The following is a 21,893-nucleotide window of genomic DNA, read 5'->3' as shown; positions in this document are numbered from 1 at the left end:
CTGGTAGCAAGATGGCTTGAAGATCTGATATTCCTGGATTATATCAGAGTGAGACTATTCATGGTGGTGGTTGTCAGAAAATCAGACAGACTAATGGTGTTACACCAAGGGTGCAAAACCTCACTCCTGGGAGCCTGCCTTTTTCCCTCTTGTGAAGAACCCAAGGCAACTTGCATAGTGCCATTTTATCCGCACAACAGCTTCAACCTTTGAGTGTCCAAAGCCACCCAATGTACTTCATGGCCACATGCAGACTAGAACGTGGCTTTCCCGGGCCCCCAGCCCAGCACTCTCACCACCGCACCACACTGGCTCTCAAAATCTGAAAGTTCACAAAAATATTTTTGAAATCCAAAAGCTGGCAACCCAAGGGCATGTGGCAAGGTGCAGTGAAAGCCAGGAGAGCTGAAAGGCTGACATCTTCTCCCCTCATTGTAATGCATTGTGCCCTGCATTTCACAGATAAAAACAGGGGAAAGTGGGTATGTGTGTTTAGACATAGGAAACTATCCTAAACTCTTTGTCTATCTCAATGAATATTGCCTACTCAGACTGGAAGCAGGTCTCCAGGTATTTAGCAGAGGCCTTTCATACTGCCTCCAACCTTATCTTTTTAACTAGAGATGAAACTGGGAGCTGCTACACACAATCTCACCACTGAGTTATGGCCACTCACACTTTTTGCCTTACGCACTAAACTGACCATAGGCAGAGCATTCCTATGGCCCCTTGACAGTGTCTGAGGGGTCATAGGATTTCTCAGATCTGAAGCCAGGAAAGAGTTCTGCCCTAAGATCCAGGGATGCATGTGTGGATGCCACCTGCCCCCCCATCACTAGATGACATGGAAAGAACCATGTGGGCTGCATCTCTAAGATCTCTTGCGAAGAACCCGAGACAGCTGGCATTGTTCCATTTTTTAGCCACACAAGAGTAGCAACCTTTGAGTGTTCATACAACCTTGGAGAAGTAGTTTATGGGGCTTCCAGGGGGCAGGAAGGGAAGGAGACTGGTGTCACCATGATACAAGGTATTCTTTTGGTATCTCGGGTAGGGTTAGACCAAAACCTACAAGAATCCATCCCTCAAGGATTTGCAGAAGCACTCATGGACCCTTTGGGAATTATAGTCTGCACTTTGCAGGAGGAACCTTTAGGCAGCCTTTTAAGGTGAAGGTTTTCTGCAGTCCTTTGCTGAGACACACAGTCATTTCCCAGATCAGTTAACCAAGTACGCTAGGAGATATTCAGGTTCTTGGTTGCTGCTTGCCTGGATCCGAAAGACTGAGCCCACAGTGAGCTGAACTGGCTTGGCATAACCTGACTTACAGTGACCTTACTGACTTTCACCTAACTGGACCTGACTGACCTTAACCTGGTGGACTTGACCAGAGCTGACTTTCCCTGGCCTGACTGACTCAACCTGATCTAGTTGACTTGATCTAATTTACTTTTTCCAGATCTGTCCGATGTAGCTTGTCCCTTCCCTTGTGGGCTTCAAGTCCTAACAACTAGGGAAGAATCCAATCAACAGACATGTTTTGTTAGGTAAATAGCAACTTTGGGATTAGAACAGCTCTGGAGGGAAACACTTAACCATCCACCTTGGACATGCTGTTGTCCTGTCAAAATCACACACGCACATAATACTGTTTTTCCAACAGGTGGGAAGCATCTGTTGGTGCTAGTGGGGACTTCCTGGGCAGCAGTGAATAGTTTGTGGGTAGGTTGGCCAGGAACACAGCAAACTCAGAGCAGGTGAATGGTTTAAGCCCCCAAGTTATTGGAGAATGTCAGGTCTTTGTTCCATGTACCCCGCTACTCTTTACCTTCCTAATTCTGAGTCCCTTGGTGTGCCTTGTTCCCCGTAATGTGCCAGAAGATCTAAAGCTAATCACCAGAATTTTCTGAAGCAAGAATATAAGTATGTAATCAATCAATCAATTATTTATTTATTGGGTCATTGACCAGCAAATAAAACACATGATCGACATGTTATAAGTATGTGAAATAATGGCAGCTGTTGGCTGTTTTGTGTTGTGAGGATCAAGTATATCACTCTTCAGAGATCTTAGCCCTGCATCCAGCTGTCCACCTCTTCAAATGTCCACATTTAGCATAATGCTCAAGGACCAAGTTTGCCAACCTGGCTTAGCCTATCCCTCAGCTACAGCTGTACTTGGTATTTATTAGTTAATTGGTTAAGTGCATAAGTGTAAAGCTGTCAGGGTAGCATGCAAGATTAGAAGAGCTGAAGAACAAATAAAATTCCAGTGCAGACTAAAATCAGTGAGGAGTGATTCATAACAAGTGATGAATATCCAACAGAGCCATAAAACAATTAAAAATGCCTACAAATCTTACTGAAATGCCTGGGCAAAGAAAAGTCTTTTCCTTGTGCTAAAAATACATCTAGATGAACAGTGTCTGGCAAGCTTTTCTAGGGAGAACTAGCCATATATGGTGCAACATCAGATATCCAAGAAAGCCTTTCTGCAGTCACTAACTACTTGACTTTAGATGGAGGACAGATCTGAGGAAGAAACTCTAAGGAAAATATACAACTAGGGTGCAGTCCTATGCATGGTTAGACAGAAAAAAAGACCTACAGCTCCCATTGTTGGTGGCAGCTCTTCAGGTACCTAAGAGTCCAGCAGCTTTAGAGCTTGAAAGAGGACTACCAACCTAGAAATGAATGCATAAACAGTGTAGCCATTTAAGTGCTACTGAGATCCATTTATTCTTTCTAGAGATTTTTTACTAGTTTGTCTTAAAAAAAGAGTTTACCAACATCCATAGGGTTCTCCAAATTCCATGCAAAAAGAACTTGAGATTAAAAGAAACTGTATTTGCAGGAAACTGGCACTGTTGCATTCGTCCTTATGGGTCCATGGCTTTTTGCTCTTTAAAAGCCTGGGTATGATTCCCAGAATATACAGCCATGTCAGTGCTAAATTTGGGTGACCACTCCCCCCCCCGCCCCCACAACAACCTTCTAATCTTTATCCGTTATATAGCAGCCTGGTATAATTGGCTTCTTCATGCTGGATATAACTGTACCTGTTTTAGTGCTGTTGATGAGAATTTCATTTCAGAGTTTTGATAAGAGTTTGCCAAAATTCATGAAGTTCTCCATCTTTGACAGCAGGAGGATCTGAGATTTTAAAAATGCAAATGTAGGAGAGAGCAAATTGGACAAATTTGCCCATGACAAAGGGGCATTTTCCAGGACATTTCCTTCACGACGACCTCTAAGGCACATGGAAGCATCATGCTTTTGAGTGACTCAAGAGCTCTTTCTTGGTTTTTTTATTTATTTTTATTTATTTATTTATTTATTAAAACATTTTTATGCCGCCCCATTCGCCGAAGCCTCGGGGCGGCTTACAACAAAAAATTAAGGTTTTGCCTTTCTCTGCTGGGAATGAGGTGAAAGCCATTCCCAAATAGACAAAGCCTGTTTGCCATACATTCAGCCAATGAGAGAAGGAGCGCCTCTATGATTGTGGACACAACTCATTTTGTTAGTGGTCAATCCGTAAGTCTCCTTTGGCCAAGTGTGATGCTATTCAGTGTTACCTTTAAAAAGAACAATTGCCGCTTTAATTAAATTAACTCAAGGATTTAATGGCAAATGATATCGCTGAAGCATATCTCACTCCCCTTTCTTTCTCTGCCTTCCTTCCTTCTTTCTTTTTTTCTGATACACCATTCCCTTAATGACTGAGTACTTCAGAAATAGGATTCTGCTGCAGTAGCAATTTTCTTTCAGAGCAATGTTTTAATGGCAGCGGCAGCAGCAATAACTTTCTTGGATCTGTAAATGCCAGGTGTCTGTAAAATAGCTCTTCTCTGGGGAGAAGAAAGGAATGCAAAGAGAAGCATTAACTATCTTGGCTGGAAGCCCAACCTGCAGCGGCTGTGGGAAAACTTACTGCAGTGTCACAGCCCTGCTACTCCCAATTAGTGTCAGTACATCTACAAAGAATGCCACATATAAGGCAAGGACTCTTGGAACACCTCTAGATGAAACTGTATTGTGCTCCCAAGCACCAATATGGTGGCAAGAAGGGAGCACTTGTCAAGTGCCCAGGTCTGGGGCCTTCTTTCTGGCATTTATTCTGAGATGTGAGTCATCCAGGAGAAGCAGTCAGCAGGAGCACATTCAGTACGCCATGTAAGCCCTTCCTTCCTTCCTTCCTTCCTTCCTTCCTTTTTTCCTCAAGAGACATTTCCCAAGCATTCTTTCATACTTGTGAATTCAAGCATGGGGAATTAACTGTGTAGCACTGCCAAGGGCGTGTTGAACTTCAAGCTCCTGGTGAGTGGGCCACAGACAAAGGGGCCAAAGGGAGAAATGTACAAAAGAACCCAATGAATGTAAGAAAAAAGCCTTAGGAAAGTCATTTCAGTGTGTGTGTGTGTGCGTGTGTGTGTGCGCGCATGTGTGCACACACACACACACACACACACGTGCAATACCTGGGCAGTCCCCAGACAACCAGAGGGGAGGTGAAGGAATAAAACAGGAACCATCTGATGACGTCTACAAGGGTGCATTGCCTTCTGGGGGACACTAAAGGGCAAGAATGAGATGCCAAGTGGGCCAAATTTGGTCTTTGGTCTGAGTTTCAACATCCATACATAGAACCAAATCTTGAGAGTACTCCCCAATCTATTAGAACAGGGGCTCTAATAGGGAAAATGCCAGTTCTTCAACCTGATCCATGGCAGGGAGAACAGTGGCTGTGCACCATCCCTCTGTGCCCACTTACATTTAAATACATATATCTGAACATGTTTCTCAAAGGGTGGATTTGTAAATGTATTTTCAAGATAAATACATGCTTTTTGATATGGGGAGTCCATATCAAAGCTGAGCCCAAAACTGCATTGCAGAATCCAGAGAAGTTTGAAATTGGATGGGACTCCTAATCCACATGTTAGTCTGGGGTGTGTGAATCAGGTTCGTGCACAGTTGCAAAGATCTAATTCCTCAAGCATCCCTAGTAGAACCCATGGAAGTCATTAAGATGGGTAGCACGGAAGTATCAAAGAGAAAGCCCCATATTATAGTATCACAATAGTAAAAGCATGAGGGATGGTTTCCCAGAGAAAATACGCATTAGCAGTTACTACAACAGGGGAGATCCCTGGAAACAGAACAATTTGCATCTCCATGCACCAGTGCACTTGTTAAGACAAGAAAATTCAATCCATTGGTCTGCTTGTGTTCTCTCCCAGTTTCCTTCTTCTCAGTTCGGGCAGAAGCAGAATGACAGAGGGAACACCGAGGCAGTGTTTTCAACCCCCTCCCCATGAAAAACCATGTTTCATGATCAGTAATTGTAGGCCCTTCAGTTACCTGCACTAGCTATTTCAGCCAGTGCCGCCACAGTTTCTCCCAGCCTCTCTCTTGCCCACAATTCCTGAGTCTATCAGGGCCAGAAAACACAGAAGGAAGTATGAGGACAGAACTGCTAGTACTTGTGGGCTGTTGTCTCATGTAGTGAGTCATCTTCCCAATGAAGTTTTGTCAAGCCCTGGACCAGCTCCAGTCGCCTAAGCTAGTCACTGGTTCTTCTTAGACAAGAAGGAGTATGAGAGGGTTTCCTGATTCAGTAGAACTTTGCCCAGTCAGCAAAGTCTTCCTGAGGTCTGGTGTGTTCTGTATCTTCAGTTGTTCTCTGATCATGTCTTCTTTGTTCCTAACTTCTGGACTAGTTCATGCTTAGTTCTTGCTCCTAACTTCTGGACTAGTTGTGCCAACACCTATGGCAGATCACCTTTGTTCTAAGTGGAATAGCACCACATTATTGCCATCACCCCCCACTCCCAAAGAGTGGCTAGATGATCAAGACATGCTCCCCAAATGTTGAAAATCTGGGGTAAGAAAGGAAAGGGTTAAATTCCTAATCAATATTTAATCCAAATAACTGGATACATTAGTTGAATTGAATATAATATTAATATATTATAATATATTAATACAATACAATATTTCCAGATATATGGAATGGCAGTGTAAATTTTGTTACTTTATTTAAAAATGGGAGCAGCTATTAAGACTAGTTTCTGCCCTGCTTTCACTGCTTCAGGATATGAAATTTTGTATGTTCCATGTTTGATTAATCGAATTAAACTGTAGAAAGTAAATCTACAAAAAGGAGAAATGCTTAACAATGACCTTGGGAAAATCAAGTGTCTTTTCTTTCTTATATAAAGTATATGATTTAAGTATATGATTTAAAATGCAAACTTAAGGAAAACCCATATAAAATATTATAGGAAAGCCATCTAGACAATCCAAAATTATTTTCTGACAGTACCTAGTCTAGTTATATAATGTTATCATGTTGGCCTTTGTCCACTATCATTTGCAAGAAGTATATTTTGCAATGATCTATCCAGCTAGTCTGAATAAAACAACTCATACGAACATCCAAATGTTGGCACATCAGACTGGGTTTATTAATTTCTGGTGTATTGCTAATAATGCTAGCACATTGTTCTTGGGTGTTAGCTATTGTTTTTCAAAATATGGGAGTTGCTATTAGGTTTGATTACTGTTATTAAGCTGCATTAATGACAACAATCCATGTCCCATCTGTTTAAGTGTTCTGAATTGTCTTCTATCTGGTAAGATCATCTGTGTTTGACTCTGTAAATCAGCCGCTTGGCCTACAACTGAGGAATAATTGATCAAAGTACTTGAGATTGCTGAAAAGAACAAGCTTACAGATAAGATTCACTCTTGAAATGAACTTTGACAGCACTGATGGTAGAGAAAGGGATCCTGTTAATATTTCACTGCAATACAAAGACTTAGTTTATAAATATAGAGATTAATATTTCTGTACTATTTATTAGAATTGTATAAAGCTGTCACTGCGTTGTTCTGGAGGTTTTAACTTTTGTATGATTTAGTGAACCCTTAACATGTAGCATTCGTTACCATTTTTTAAACCTAATCAAAGCATTTTCAGTGTATCAGATCATAGGCTCATGCTTCAAAATCATCGATGGGCAATATCCAATAGGAGATTACACCCCATCAGTTCTCTTGAGCCCCACCACTTATCAAGGGATGTTAGGTCCTTCTTGGGACAACTCACAACAAGCAGCAATGCTAGTTTCTAGAAGGAGGCAGGGATCCTTTCCAGACAGGGATGTTTCTAAAGATTTTGTGGCTTCTTCTGGGAACTGTTAAATTTCCCTTCCTGAACAATGGGTCCCACTCACACAGAGGAATTGGTGCGACCCACAGCTTGTGGTATAGATTGGCCAGGGCATCAGTGTTCCATTTGTTACAGTCTTAGATTATTGTCCGGCCCACTAGTTCTACATGACAACATTATGGTTATAAAAATTAAATGGATGTATTTATGCACATATGAACCTCTTTAACGGCAGTAGTTTTCTTTTTCTTGCACTTCAACATTGAATGCATCCAGAAATTACTCTTTGTATACTGCCCCTAGCTGTACACACACACACACACTGAATTACATCTTCCTGAAATTTGAAACGAGTTTCCTTTATTTATCCTCCAAAGACCAATTAACAGTATGATTTCTTTCATTCCCATTTTACAGAAAAAGGAATTGAGATATAAAAACAGAGGTTGCCCAAGACAAGTAAGAATTGTTTCATTTTTGGTTTGTTGCTTGATAGCTAACCAGGCTTTTGCATATACATCAGACTAAAAGCACAAATAAGAAAAACATGGTATAAACTCAGGAAAAATCAGGATAAATATAATAAAAGGAAAATTAGTAATACTTTCACAAGCCATCAACATCTGATTGTGTGCTAAGAATGATTAACTAAAATAGCTCCTTGGCCTATGTCATTATCTGTTGAGACCAAAAACAAAAATGTTCTTAACAAATTCAGCAGTGCAGTATGTTGCAAATTAATCTTTCCCAGCCAGTAAGGATAAGGATTAGTTTAAGGAATTATTGCTTATCACCAGTTAAGGGGACCGGTTATCATTTCCCCAAATCTAGATGCAATGGAAATTCCAAAGTAATATGAACAGGTCCTCTACCTCAATTGGCCATTAGACTGTACCTTAACCTCCTCAGAGTTAAACAGTTACACCTCTGAGAGGGCTTTGGGGGCTTTTTCAGGGTGCCTGCAGCAACTGGTTCATCTGGATGCTGACATTTTGCACAATAGTCCCCTACAACAAGATCCTTTTCATGTCAAATGGACTTCCAAAAGCAATTTCATAAGTGCCCTTCAGAGGTTTCCTGTTTCAAGAAGAAGGAAAGTCACATCCCAGAGATCATGCCTGAGCCCCGCGTGCTTCTCATGGAGCTCCTTAGGTCACAGCCTATGTCTTGAAGGAGAATTTGCTTACTCCATTTTTGAGGTGACAACTGCAGCTGATCTTTGATTACACTGGGAAAATACTATCAAGAGTCATATTTTCTTATCAGGTCAGGCAATTATCTGCCAGGGGAAGGCAACTTAGGAAATCTCCTGGTAAGAGATAAGACTATCATAGGTTTGTTATCATTTTGAGATGCTTCCAGAGCCCACCCTAACTTGAAAGTGGCTACAGTGAATGGAATGACCTTCATATCTCCCTTTCCAAGCTCACATTCTTGGGGTTCTTGTCTACTTAATGAAGTTGTCTTTCTTCCTGCACTATTCAGTGACTTTCAAATAAGAAATATTGCAGTCTTAAGCTGTTCCTATGCAATAGCATTGCAAGCGATTAACCTTATCTCAATATGGCTCATTAGTTCTGCATTGTATCCCGTCCAACTTCATTCAACGAAAGACAAGACACAGTATTTTAAAAGTACATCAACTACATCAATCAAACAATAATGTGCCTACGAAGCTGAGCATGCCCCCATGTTTTTATTTAACATCCTTTCCCTTCCTTCATGTCAAATTCTTCTAAAAAAGTCCTGAATATAGCCCTTCTAAAATTGCAGTGAGAATTAGCACTGGATCTAGGCACAGGTTCATGGGCCATCCATCTCTTTCATTAATTCTGCTGTTTAGCCTTAGATTAGCTTCTCTGCCCTGCTTCTCTTTTCTGTAAAATGGGTACATTATATACAAGGTATATAAGAACAGAACAGTTCATGAGAACTGTTGCAATTTAAATGTTTAATTTCAACATAACCAAAATGGCTTCCTTTTGTGGTTACCTCTAAAAATACCTCCTATTTTGGCAATGTGCATTTATTGTAAGCACATGCACACTGTTGTGATGCCCATTTTCCTCTTTCCCCTCACTGTCCTCACCTTGATTTGCTTTCGTTGCTGTTCACTGTGATTGGCTGCCATGACCCATCCAATCTTGCTTCTGAGCCTCTGTGATGTCATCCCGACAAACATAGCATCATGGCACCATCAGCAAAATTACAAAGGTGTTGCCAAATGAGACTGAGGGCGGTGAGGGTAAAGAGAAGCAAGATGTGTCTGGTTCCTGGCAGGTAGAGAAGGGACATTGGTAGGAGGTTAGGTGCAGGATCATCTACAAGGAAGAAGTCTTAACTCTTCTTAACTCTTAGGAACACTGCAAGCTCATAAGTGGGTTAGTAGCACTGGGTCCAGCTTTAGGGCGCTTTTGGCCAAGACATCTCCATGCCACCCCTTGTGTGGGCCCACCTACTGGTCCCAGTTGCAGCTGCTCATGAATATTCCCTCTCTTTTCACAGAAGCCCTCAGAGCAGAGGGAAAACACCAGGCAAGTGGAGGAAGTGGCTCTGTCTCCTATTATTGCTGCTTGCATCATCTGAAAGGGCAGGTGAGCAGGCAGTGACAGCAGGAAAGAGGAACAACGCTTGGACAGAAGCATCTAGGTTTCAGCAGTGGGCCTCCTGCAGGGCTGTAAACCTTGGCAAGTGCCCGGAGATGCCAACCCATCATGTCAATCTTACGCGAGACTTCTAATATGGTATGTAAATAGTACCCAACAGCCGAAACGCTTAGCAGCTCACAGTTTGTCATCCCTTGCTAGGCAATTACTGCTATGATAAAAGGGAGACCCAGGATAACATGCTGACACTCTGAAGTAATCAAGCCATAGCGCTAAAGTCACGTGAAGAACTTCTCTCTCTCTTTCTCTTCCTCTGAGTGACAGCCAAGCAAGCCTAATTAGAATCCAAGGGTTTAAAGATTAGTTCTGTGGATATCCATTGTAGTCAGGCATCTGACAGCAGAAGGCCCGTTGGAGCATAAAACAACATAAATTAGCATACAGAAGCTTTCTTTCTGAAACATTGCATTTAGACATAATTGGCTGTCATATTTCATTATTCTTATGTAAGAAGTGGCTTTCCAGGTGTGTTTTTTGTGTGTGCGTGCAAATTATTAGAGAGCTGCAACATGACACATATTGGGTACTCTGAAGGGTGTGCATAGTGCAGGGGGTGTATCATATAGTCAGAAGGAACGAGAAGTGAAGTGGAAGAGTGAAGTGCTTTAAGATCACTAGAAACCAACAGTTAAAACTGATTGTGATTGGGTGGACAAAAACATGGACAGAACCTGCAGAGTGGGAGAGACACACCAGGCACGAGCCAATATCCATATGGGCTGGAAAGAAAGGGAGAGAGTGAACGCATCGGTTAGGGAAGAGTCCGGGTACGTCTGAAGCACAGAAGAGATGTGGCAATTCAAGCCTCTCAGAGCTCAAGAGGTGATGTCAATGGCACTGCCTTCAGATGTGCAGAAGAGAGGAAGCTTTGGAGAGAAGGTGATCATACTGTACATCTAGGGAGCCAGCCATTTACACCTGAAGTAAAAGGCCAAAATTACACCAACAGGCTCAGCAAACAAGCAAACCATCTAGTTTTAAAATGAAAAATATGTCCTTCTGGAATCTTCCCTTTGAAATGAATGCACTTCATTTCAAGGGACTATTTCCTGCCATTCCAGCACCTCTTTTTGATGAAGGGAAGGAAAATGTGGCTTTTAAAAACACATAATTAAAAAATAAAATACATAAACAACTTATGAATTTTATTATATTTAAATAATATACACATTCCACAAATAAACAGGCAGAGGCGTTCAGGGTGTGTGCAGATAAATAACTGCAAGAGAACAGGTTGGAAAGAAAGATATTTGTAAGGATTACGCATCTTTTCTCAGATCCAAGAGTCCAGTGAAGTCCAGCGAATTCAGTTTCTTTCTTCTAATGGGCATCCAGGCAGATCTACTACATAGACTGTTGAAACACAAAAGGCTACATGTGTGAAAATGGCATAACTATTCATAATGAAGCTGGATGGAGGTGACAAACTGATTTAGTGTTTGCCACAGCAGAGAGAAAATGAATAAGTAGTGATTTGTGTGTTTTTTAAAGGAAATTTTTTTTAAGGAAAAAGGGACAAAAAGGTAAGATAGAATTGGTAGCATAGGACATATAGATGAAGTTCAACATGTGATTGTTTGTCAGAAATATCTGGACAAATATGTATGAAATATGTGGTATATACCGTTGCTAGGGACTTAGAAGGTTTAACCTTGAGCGCTTGCTATTGACTGAATATTGTGGTTCTCTTTTACTCTGTGCCTTCCTGTGAATCATATAGAGAAACACGTTAGGTAAGTTTTCATGCTGTAAGGTGTCCCCCTTCTACTTTCTTTCAAGGTTAGATTTTCATACCATGAAAAATGTATTGACTGCCTGCATTGGGCTTACTTGAAACTCTGCGAGGAAGTTGTACACATCAGCAGAAAGGGTGGTAAGCTAATAAGACCAGTGTTTTAAGGCACACTGTCCTGTATGATTACTGCTGATAGCCTTATGAAAGGTGTGAGGGATGGCAAAGAACGTTTTGACTCTTCCACCGGATTTGTGGTTTGATGAAAACAGCCACACTGCACTGGAACAAACAATACGTCAGAAATGATTACGTAACATGAGATGAAGAAATATTGCTTAGTTCAGTGCCAGGAAAACTACAGGCCGTGTTGGAAATTCCATGAGTATTTCTTCTGTGAAGACTTTTAAAACACTTATGTTTTTGAAAAATTGTAAAAGAGGAGTTCTTTTCAGCAGTCAAGCCAGGAGAAAGCGGAAACTTTTAGAAAAGCAACATTTTCTGTGTTTATGAATTCTAGCTTAACTTCATGATGACTACCCCCTCTTTCTTTTGTCCTAATAATAGTGAACGTTACTACTGATAGCAAATGGAATTGAAAGCAAATAAATAAAGGCATAAACTTTAATGATCAGACTACTGAACTAAGCCAGATACCCCCAACCTGGCACTTTCCAGATGGATTGAACTACACTTCCCACCATTCCCAGTGAGCACAGGGGAAGACTGAACTAAGCTAACCGAATTTTCTGTTGTCATCTTTAACAGAAATAATAACAAAAAATAAACAAACACAAGCCATCAGATGGTCATTAGACCAGCATGTTACATTGGCAACAGGTGTCTGTTTTCAGTGCCATATTTGGAGACTCAGATCCCTAATGTTTTGCACACCATGCTGCTGGCGTCTGCACAGGAAAGATTAAACAGTACATCTTGAGAGGAAAAACAAAAAGATGGCTGCAAATCAAAGGCTTTCCAACAGCACAGAACATGTTCTGAAAACAAAATTGCATGATATCAAATGATACATGGGAAAAACATCAGTTATCACCAAAGCTGTGAAAAATCCATATGTTTTGTCTTTGTGGCCCATCCAAGCATTGTTTTGACTCCTGTCCTCCTGGGCAAAGGGGACATGCTTTACATTACGTGTCAGAGTTTAAATGGAGCATTAAATTTTGGGAGAAACTCACAGTCCTTGCCTTTCACTTCTACCATTCAATCCATTCTTCTGCAAGAACTGTGACTGTAAAAAGAAAAGAAAAATCCAATTTCACGTGTGATCCAAATCTTGTTCAGTTCTGAAGCATTTGCAAATATGCAAATATCTTGCCCTTTGAATGCAATGGTCCTTAGATGGGGCAAATGAAAACCTGCTAACTCTTATTTTTCCTCACTATTTGTTTTAAATTTGTGCAGATCAGCTGCACCTTAAACTTTCCTACAGGGTTGGCACATTGCTTGTCTGAATAAATTGTTGGATGAAGAATGCTGGGTGTCGCACAACTTTTTTCTGTCTAAACATGTATAGGATTGTGCCCTGAGACAGCAATCCTGTGTGCACTGGTTTAAGATTAGTCTTCATTAAACTGAATGGCATTTCTTTCCGAGATTATTTGCGTAAATTATCAGCTATCAAAGGACTGTATTCAATGGGGCCTATATCTAAGTAAGTATGTATAGGATTGCATGGTAAATCTTATGACTCTGCTAGAATATACAAAATGCTAAAATTCTATTAGGATTAATACACTGAATATAAAACTCTCCCTTCTCTCTACTGAAAATTTTGGCCAAAACATTATCCACTCTCAGAAGGTGCCACATCTCAAATGATCTAAAAATTCCCCCAACAGATGTTTTGCTAGTATAACTTCAGGAACATCTTTATAGTTCCATCTCAACTAATTTTCTCCCTGTTCTTTGGTATTTGCAGAGCGAGTGTGGTGTAGTGGATAAGAGTGTGGGTCTAGGACTCAGGCAATCCAAGTTCTAGTCCCTGCTCAGCCATGGAGCCAACTGGGTGACTTTGGGCCAGTCACAGACTCTCAGTCCAACCTACCTCACAGGGTTGTTGTGGGGATAAGATGGAGGAGGAGATGTAAGCTGCCTTCAGCCCTTTAGGAAAAAGGTAGGATATACATCGAAAAAGAAATAAATAAATAAAACAGAAATATTGAGAAATCATTATAGACATCAGGAAAAACATGACATGGCAAAGGTTTGAGCAACAGATAGCAAGTAAAATAGTCAGGAGTTACCGAATTCTAACAGGTTTCAAAGTTTCATTTTTTTTACAACCAGAGATACAAAATTTCTTAAGACAAAGCATGGACTGGCTAGGTATTTTTACATTGCAAAGGAAGCCCAGCTGCCCCATCAGCTTGCAACCCTGTTTCCATTCTGTTTCACTGGGCAATCAGGAATTGAGAGCAGGTGGATCATATGCATAGCCTGGGAAAAGAACTAGAAAAGAAAAACCCTGCAGATATGAAGGAGAGAGGACAGGTGAGGTTCTCCATATTTTAATGCATAAAACAGAACTTTTCTTAGGGTAACCCCAACACCATCCAGTATGTAGATAAGGAAGCCCAGGCCTATGAGACATGGCAGAGGCTGGCTGGTGGGGCAGGGGGTGGGGGACACAACAACCATTTTCAGTTTTTACAGCTCTTTAGATCAGAGAGGGACATCTAAAGAGATTTCCTGAAGTTTCCTAGAAAATCTCAGGGGCTTACCCATCTCTCCTGCTTAACATGGGAACTGAAGAGGGCCTCTGTTTAGGATTTCTTCAACACCACACCTGTTTGTGGCTAACATAATTACAAGTAATAAAGTAAAAATTCCCTTGCTTTCCAGATTTTGTTTTCAAAGCAAAAATACCAGAGTGGGTTAGATATTGGATTTCCTGTATTTAAAAGGAAAAGTGAATAAACTAGAAAGCAGACAGCTTTTAAGGAAGTGCAAATGAATCAGGAGGTTAAAAAGAAAAATAGCTGTTAACAATTCCAGGAAGAATGACTGAATGTGGCTATTCTTTCATGGCTATATTAATGAACAGAATCTGTTCTCTGACCTGTAATAAACCCAAGACGAGCAACCATCATTTTGCAAGACTGTTCTGTGCGGTTATCCCATGTGCTGTAATAAATGTTCTCTTTTGGATTTCCCCTCTTTGGCCTGCAGAACAATCAGTACGGGATGTGAAGAAGAGGTTTCACAAACCAAACAGTGTGGGTTTACTACCCTTTGATTCCCATCTAAAGATACCCCCTCCCATCTCCAATAAGTTATTACACCCAGAGACTGAAATAACTACCTAATGTCTCCACTGCCTTTGGCCCTCAATATGGTATTACTCAGAAAATTTTCCATTATTTTAGCTTCTTAATTTGAGTATGTCCATTCAAATCATTCCTACAAAGCTGAATGGTGTTGTGCAAAAGTGTTGTATTTCCTCTCCACTCCCCCCCCCCTTTTTTAAAGTAAACAATGCTCCTTTATGCCTTTGTAGTACACAATGCACATGGCAAAATTTTCAAGGAGAATAAATCAGGAGCGTGGTGCACGTGAGTTTGGCATTCCAGTATCAGACAGGGAAATGCTTGGCTTTTTAGTAGTTTAAATAGATTAGCTCCACAGTCTTTTGAAGGTTTTTTTTCTCCTGCTCTTAGTTCTGTGGCTGTGATGCTTCAAATATTTTTATTTAACTTGCCTCAAACAATTGTAAGCATTTAAAAATTGTTCTTAAGTTTTAATTGTAAGTTGCTGTGAGGGTCTTATCTGGCAGGAACTTGGCTGTGTGCATGTGAGTGTGTGTGCATGGTGTGTGTGTGTGTGTGTGTGTGTGTGTGTGAGAGAGAGAGAGAGAGAGAGAGAGAGAGAGAGAGAGAGAGAGAGAGAGAATGTGATACAAAAAGCTTCCTGCTGCTCCATTCCTCATGATGAGCCTGTTTGCCCAGGTAACACATAAATAAGTCTAAAGGGTCTGCTTTTCAAAGAGGACTAAAAGGTCAAAACATCCTTCTCTTTATTTATTTAGATTACTCTAATCACATTGGTTAGATTACAGAGGTGAGCAACTTTGCAGGACCCAGGGTCACATTTGCCACAATAGGTCCTCTGCCTCCACCACTGTGCAAGCAAATTCAGCAGCGGCAGCAAGTCCTCCACCCGCAAGCAGCTCCCCATCAAAATTAATCCATGACAGCAGTAAAAGAGACAATCTTCACTTGAGAACCTCCATTTGATCTGTTATCCACCATAGCAGGCACCTGCTTGATTTCTGGCCACTGAAAACTTTGGTGACATGGCAGCAGGGCTACTGGGAGACATATATGGTGGACGTTCACTGCTCTTTCCTGCTTAGAAGCACTCAACATGCAAGTGTGGACAGGAAAAACTCCCAGCTATGGTAGTTGGGGCATGCTGGGCATTGTAGGCTTTTGTTCTGTCTCAACTTGCATAGGGTTGCACCCTTAATGGAAAATGATCTTCCAACAGCTTCAGTGTCTCCTTCAATGGAGGTTTCCCTTGTGTTTGATTTTGCTGTGTTTGGTTTGTGTTGTAAGATTCAAAGACCTCCAAAGAACTTGGTGCCATTTTAACTATTTAACAGTCTGATTCTTTTAAAGATAGAGCTCTGCCTTCAGCCTAGCCATGATTACTGTTATGGTGTCCTCTCTTTTTGTTTAGCCCGTATACAGTGACTAAAAGAAAATAAAAGAGCAGTTACACAAATCTAAACCACATTAGAATCCTAGCTTTATTCTGTGTTTAGGGTTTCCTTCATGGATTTATTTATTTACTGTTCTGATTTGTTTTGGGTTACCTGCTGCACTTTTGGGTTAGTAAAACCTGACAATGTCATGTCTCAAGAGCTGGAGGCTGTCATATCCTCAGGTGTTTGGTCTTCTCAGGGTTGTCGGGTTTACTTCACTGTTTCCTGAAAATAAAGGTGGAACTAGAAAATGACAGTTAAAAGAGAATTCTTTCACAGGAGAGAAAAAACATTTGAAGAAGAACCAATATAAACATCTCCACACACTTTCAGTTCCAAGAGTATTCTTAATTTCATGGTTTCCAAGCTTTTGCACAGTTTTATTCCAATCTGAAAGATTGATTTACCTGTGCTAAGGCTCAATGACTGGCAACAAAAGCTTGAAGACAACTAGTCTATGCATGTTAATTCAAAGTAGAGGCCCACATGTTCTAACTAACATGTGAGAGACCTGCCATGTCAAAGCCTTTTCTGTGAATAAAGATGCATTGGATTGTGTTTTTAAACTAAATGTCCCAGTACTTTAGCTCCACCTCTTTGGCCTTTATCCCCACCCTCTTCTGCCTCAGATGCAGCTCACCCCTGGAGCATGGACCCCGAAAATTTCTAGGACAATGAATCCAGCCCTTAGGCTGGAAAAGGCTTGCCACCATGAAATAGAGGCAAATAGGCTAATCTTTTACAAACCCTGGAGAGGGAGCTAGAATCCTGAAGAAAGGCAATTCTGGTAACTCATGCTAACAAATCAATTTTAGAGCAGTAGAAATGGGGAGAGTGGCCAAGAAGTAGATGCATTTGTAGCACATGATAATAGTCAGTGGAACAGGAGTAATGTCCACAGGGCAGTAAGAACCAAGGGTAGAGGTCTTTCTTTCTCATGGGCACCTTAAAGCTGACACAAGACCACCATGCCCTAATAACGACTAAGGTAGCCCATTATGTGTTACCCCCTCCCTTCAAAGGAAGGGGAAAAGAGAACCTACATCATCAGAAGAGTTGAATGTCTTAATATAGATGTATGGGCACATATTTTGAGAGAATGACTGTATTTTAAATAGAAATGCAATATATCATAGTGTAGGAAAGTGTGACCAGATGTGCCCAGATTTACATCCCAGGGAGAGCTGTTGGTGGGCCCAGGTTACTCTCCCATCTTAGAGTTCTTTAAACCAACCTGGATGTTTGGCCTTTCCAACAGAGGATGGTCCCTAATAGAGGACTGTCCTCTTTATACAGTAAGATGTGTGGCCACTCTAAACCTGGCCTATATGTTTATGTTTTGCTGGGGAACAACATGCTGCATTCTTGCTTGTGGCCCTGTTTAGCCAGTTATGAGTCCGGCAATGCCTTTAAGTATCTGTCAGGGCAGTTCAGCCACTGCCTGTAGCTGTCAAAATGGCGTTGTAGCTCATGTGCCTTTTAAGGGCCGAGTGGCCATTATTTATTTTAGCTCTCCATCCGTCATTTAACATGATGGGATGATATGGCAACTTGCCATCAGGGAAAGGGGAAGGGAGAAGAAAGTGCAAAGGAAAGGAGAAGAGCCAGACATGGAAATTAGAAAAGAAGAGAGCAACACAATGACTAATGGATAATTAGGAACAATAGGAATCTGTGTTGAGCATCTGGAAAACTGAAAGGGTATTTTTGCTGGTATTTTCTTTTTTCCTTTGTCCTCGTCAACCCTTGGCCTTGCTCCCTAAACAATGATTGTCAAAAGAAGCACTCATTTCAATGTTTCTCCATACTTGTCAAGTCAGTTTGCATGATAGAGAGGAATTGCACAAGGGTTGCCAGGTGTCCTACTTTTCAGAGGATGGTCCTCTGTTTCAAAGCAACATGTATTTGAAGGGTTGCCCTATCCAAGTCCAAACTGAAGTTAAAGAGCCATCAGATGGGAGCACATGAGTCTTGAAGTTGCCTGGTTAGTAGATTGGGAGCTACACAGTTCATCAGGTCACCATCTTCCTTATGATGACATCTCATTTCTATTTAAATCATAGTTATTCATTCTCCATTGATGTTGATAGATGCACGTTAGCACATGCCCTTTTTGTGCAACCCCATCTCCAGTTTTGGCAATGTGTATTCTCCTTTTCTGCAATGGGCAACTGCCCACCCTAAGGTCCTAATGTCTCTATGCTACCTCTGATATCAGAGGTAATATGGCATGTATACCAGTTGCTGGAGAACTTGGACAGGAGGACATTGGTAGACTCATATCCAGCTTGCAGGATCTTCTGGGCTTCTGGTTGACCACTTTATGAAGAGAAGCTTTGATCCTAAACAACAGGGAGGGGTTAATATTAGGATAGCTGCTGTGCCTCCTTGGAAAAGGGCACTACCAGCTTGCCTGCAAGGTCCCAGAAGGTACTATCTCCTATCTCGCATGTGGAATGGAGAAGGTATTTGCATCAAGAATGGAAAGAGAGCCAGTGTGGTGAGAGACAGTGTGGTGTAGTGGTTAAGAGCATGGGCCTGGGACTCGGACAATCTGGTTTCTAGTCCCCGCTCAGCCATGGAGCTGACTGGGTGACTTTGGGCCAGTCACAGGCTCTCAGTCCAACCTACCTCACAGGGTTGTTGTTGTGGGGATAGGATGGAGGAGGAGAATGATGTAAGCTGCCTTGAGCCCTTTGTAGGAAAAAGGCAGGGCATACATTGAAAAATAAATAAATAAATGGGGTTGACGAGTAAGTTCTGGACAAGTTTGTCTCTCTGGCTTCTCTGTTCACATAAGAGGCCCGCTTCAGTCTACTTGACAGCTCCTCACTTCTGCCATTCTTTTGTGACTGTTACCTTTCTGCCAGAGGGAAAGCTATTTTTTGTCCTTTTCAAGACCAGCAAATTATTCCTGAGTAGCCTAGAAGTGCACCTTTCTTGAGGTGACCTTTCTTGTTGGCATCCCAGTGACTGTTGTGAACCAATGCCCTTTACAGTGTCCTAACATCCACCTTGATGTACTAAACCAGACCTGATACAGGGTCATCTTTGCCACGCTGGCCACAGCACTGCAAGTGGGTGGAGAATCAACGGAATCAGAAATTCTGTCTGAATCATGAAGCAAGATGCTCTTTTTGCTTGTCATCATCCAGTCCTGCTCTCTGGTGCAGCAAAAGACATGTTCACAGGATATAAACTGAATAAATAAATAAAATTATTTTTCTGCATAAGCTTCTTTGGATTTTTGCTGCAGAAAGAAACTATGAAATTAAACATTGCCCCCCACCCTGGCCACACACATTTAGAAAAAGCATGGGAGTGGAGTGGAGAGTAGCAAGATTGCACAGGCTATGCACCAAAGTTTAGAGACCCCCACCCCCATGAAGGCATGTGGAATAAAAAAATTGTTAATGCTGAATCAAAGATCAGTATTGGAAAGGTTGCTGAAGGCAACATGTTTGCATCAGATAGCTGACCTCAGTACTTATGTGTAACTTTTAGCTGGAAAAAAGGCTCTTATGAAAAAAATTACACAAGTGTTAAAGAAAAATATTTAATGCTGATGTTCATCTCTGTTTTCCCCCCCCCCCCCCAATGCTGGCCTGTACTCTGGAATTAACTCTTCTATTAAGCATGCCTTGACTGGAGGGCCACAGACTTTGGCTGGCACTGGTTGCTGTCCATTCTTTGCTATCTGGTTGCAGTCACTGCCAAGGCCAGTCCCATGGGTCATGCACCTGCCAAGGTCCACATCCCTGCAGGGATCCACTGCCAAGAGCACCCCCCACCCCGGAGATGCTCCTCGTCTTCCCCATTGCAAATGCTTATTCATCTACCTCTCACTCTGACCCAGACAGCAACAGTGGTGAGAAGAAAAAGCAGGAGCTGCCACGGTCTGCTTGCTCATTGGCTCTCTGTCCATCCATCCCTCAAGCGAGTTATAACAGTGATGAGGAAAAAGGATGAAGAGCTACAGAAGGTGGTGACTGTGCTTCTCAGAAGGTCAACTTGTGGAGGGGAGAGTCCATTAAGGTTGCCTTGCCCAAGGATCCTCAAAAACCCAGAAATGGCGCTGAGTGCCACCGGACCCATCCCCTCCCAAATTTTCTGACATATATAGGAAACTGTGAGGAAGGGCTCTCTTTCACGTCATGTTTCTTTCGGAAGCAGCAAGAGACTCTTGCTTCTTCTGAACATCTCCAAAGACTTGTGCAAAAGGATAGTGCGTAATTTCTCTTCACATGTTGAAGTCAGGGGAAGAGCAGAGCCTGCTTTTCCTGTAAGTTTTCTCCAAGGGAAATTGCATGTATGGAGAAACTGAGGGGGAAAGGGATCTCTCACGCTACGTTGGGCATCCTGCTTTTATGCTTGCCTCTGGCCTCCTAGCTGCTGCACCTATGGAACACAAGCAGTGGCATTTAGCTAAGCAGAAAGTCACAAAAATATACATTCACAAACCAGCTTGCATGTTGGAGAACGATCAGCTTTCAGTTTCTCATTGCTGAATGATTCCTTAGTTAGTTCTGTTTTCTTTTCATTGCTAGTTATTTCTTATTGGCAGGATATAAACTAGAACAATAGGGATGAAGCCATTTTTGGAAAAGAGCCCAGGATGGCCTAATGAGCTTTGTTTGCATGTCTTATCTATGAGATGCAGCTCAGCTGACGTCCAGAGTTCCCATTTCCCCAGAACATCTTCTCTGAACTCTCTGTGTGTGGCCTTAGCTAGTCAGACCAATGGTCAATCTATCTTTGTGCTATCCACTCTGACCACCAACAGCTCTCCAAGCTTCAGCCCTCTGCTGCTGCCTGGGATTCTTTCATTGCTCTTTGCAAAGACTGAACCCAGGACTTTCTGTATAGAAACTCAAAGTTCTACCACTGAGCCATGGACAGGAATTTTTCTGAATATCTTCCTACTAGAGTAGAAGTCCCAGCTTAGGCCTTTCTTCATGGCTGTTTTCTTTGCTGCATCACCTCTAAACCCATCTTACGGTTCCTTCCTAATGATGCTGTTCTGTTTTATGACTGTTTACCCATCCCCTACACCACTTAAATTTGATGTTGCTTACAACCACTGGATTCACAAGGTTGGTCTGCATATTGTACTTTTCAGGAAGGTGTTCTTTGTTTTCACTATTGTCATGCCTGGACCAGTGTGGCAATGCAATGTGTTAATATTTGGCCTCGTGTAACTTTCTTTATCTGCCTCTGAACACTGGATCTCCCGGTTGAAGAACGGCTAATGTCAGTATTTTGTTTAGCAAGCTGATAATTTTTTACACTGAGGAGATAAGCTTTCAAATGAGCCATTCTTTAGTGTTGCTCTGGCTGTGCAGATGAGTTGTAAAGTATCCATGTATAGTAGTGAATTTCTAAAAAGAAACCAGAAGGGTGGCAGTGATGCTCATTGGTGATCCATGGCTCCAGGTCAGTTCCACGTATGGTCCTGATACTCAGAGCACCATTGGAATTTCTTCTCTTCCTGCCCCCAGCGCTGCTGTTCCAGCTGTTGTCTCCAGCCGCTGATGCTGCGCAGTGCCTCTATGTTAGGGTACTTGGTAGTGTCACATGGCTGGTACATAAAGATGT

General features: G+C 41.8%; 1 long non-coding RNA gene across 2 annotated transcripts in view; it reads left to right on the top strand.

Annotated features, from left to right (window-relative positions):
• LOC123020073 overlaps positions 1-21,893 on the top strand; it is a 177,607-nt gene that overhangs the window by 16,891 nt on the left and 138,823 nt on the right. For both annotated transcript variants that reach the window (XR_006414021.1, XR_006414020.1), the window contains exon 2: positions 9,683-9,921. This is a non-coding gene — a long non-coding RNA (uncharacterized LOC123020073). The remainder of the gene's footprint in view (positions 1-9,682; positions 9,922-21,893) is intronic.

Source organism: Varanus komodoensis, unplaced genomic scaffold (genome assembly GCF_004798865.1).
Source record: "Varanus komodoensis strain SLA01 unplaced genomic scaffold, ASM479886v1 scaffold13_3, whole genome shotgun sequence".
NCBI lineage: Eukaryota > Metazoa > Chordata > Lepidosauria > Squamata > Varanidae > Varanus > Varanus komodoensis.
The sequence above is the reverse complement of the archived record's forward strand: the minus strand, read 5'-3'. Positions and strand labels throughout refer to the sequence as shown.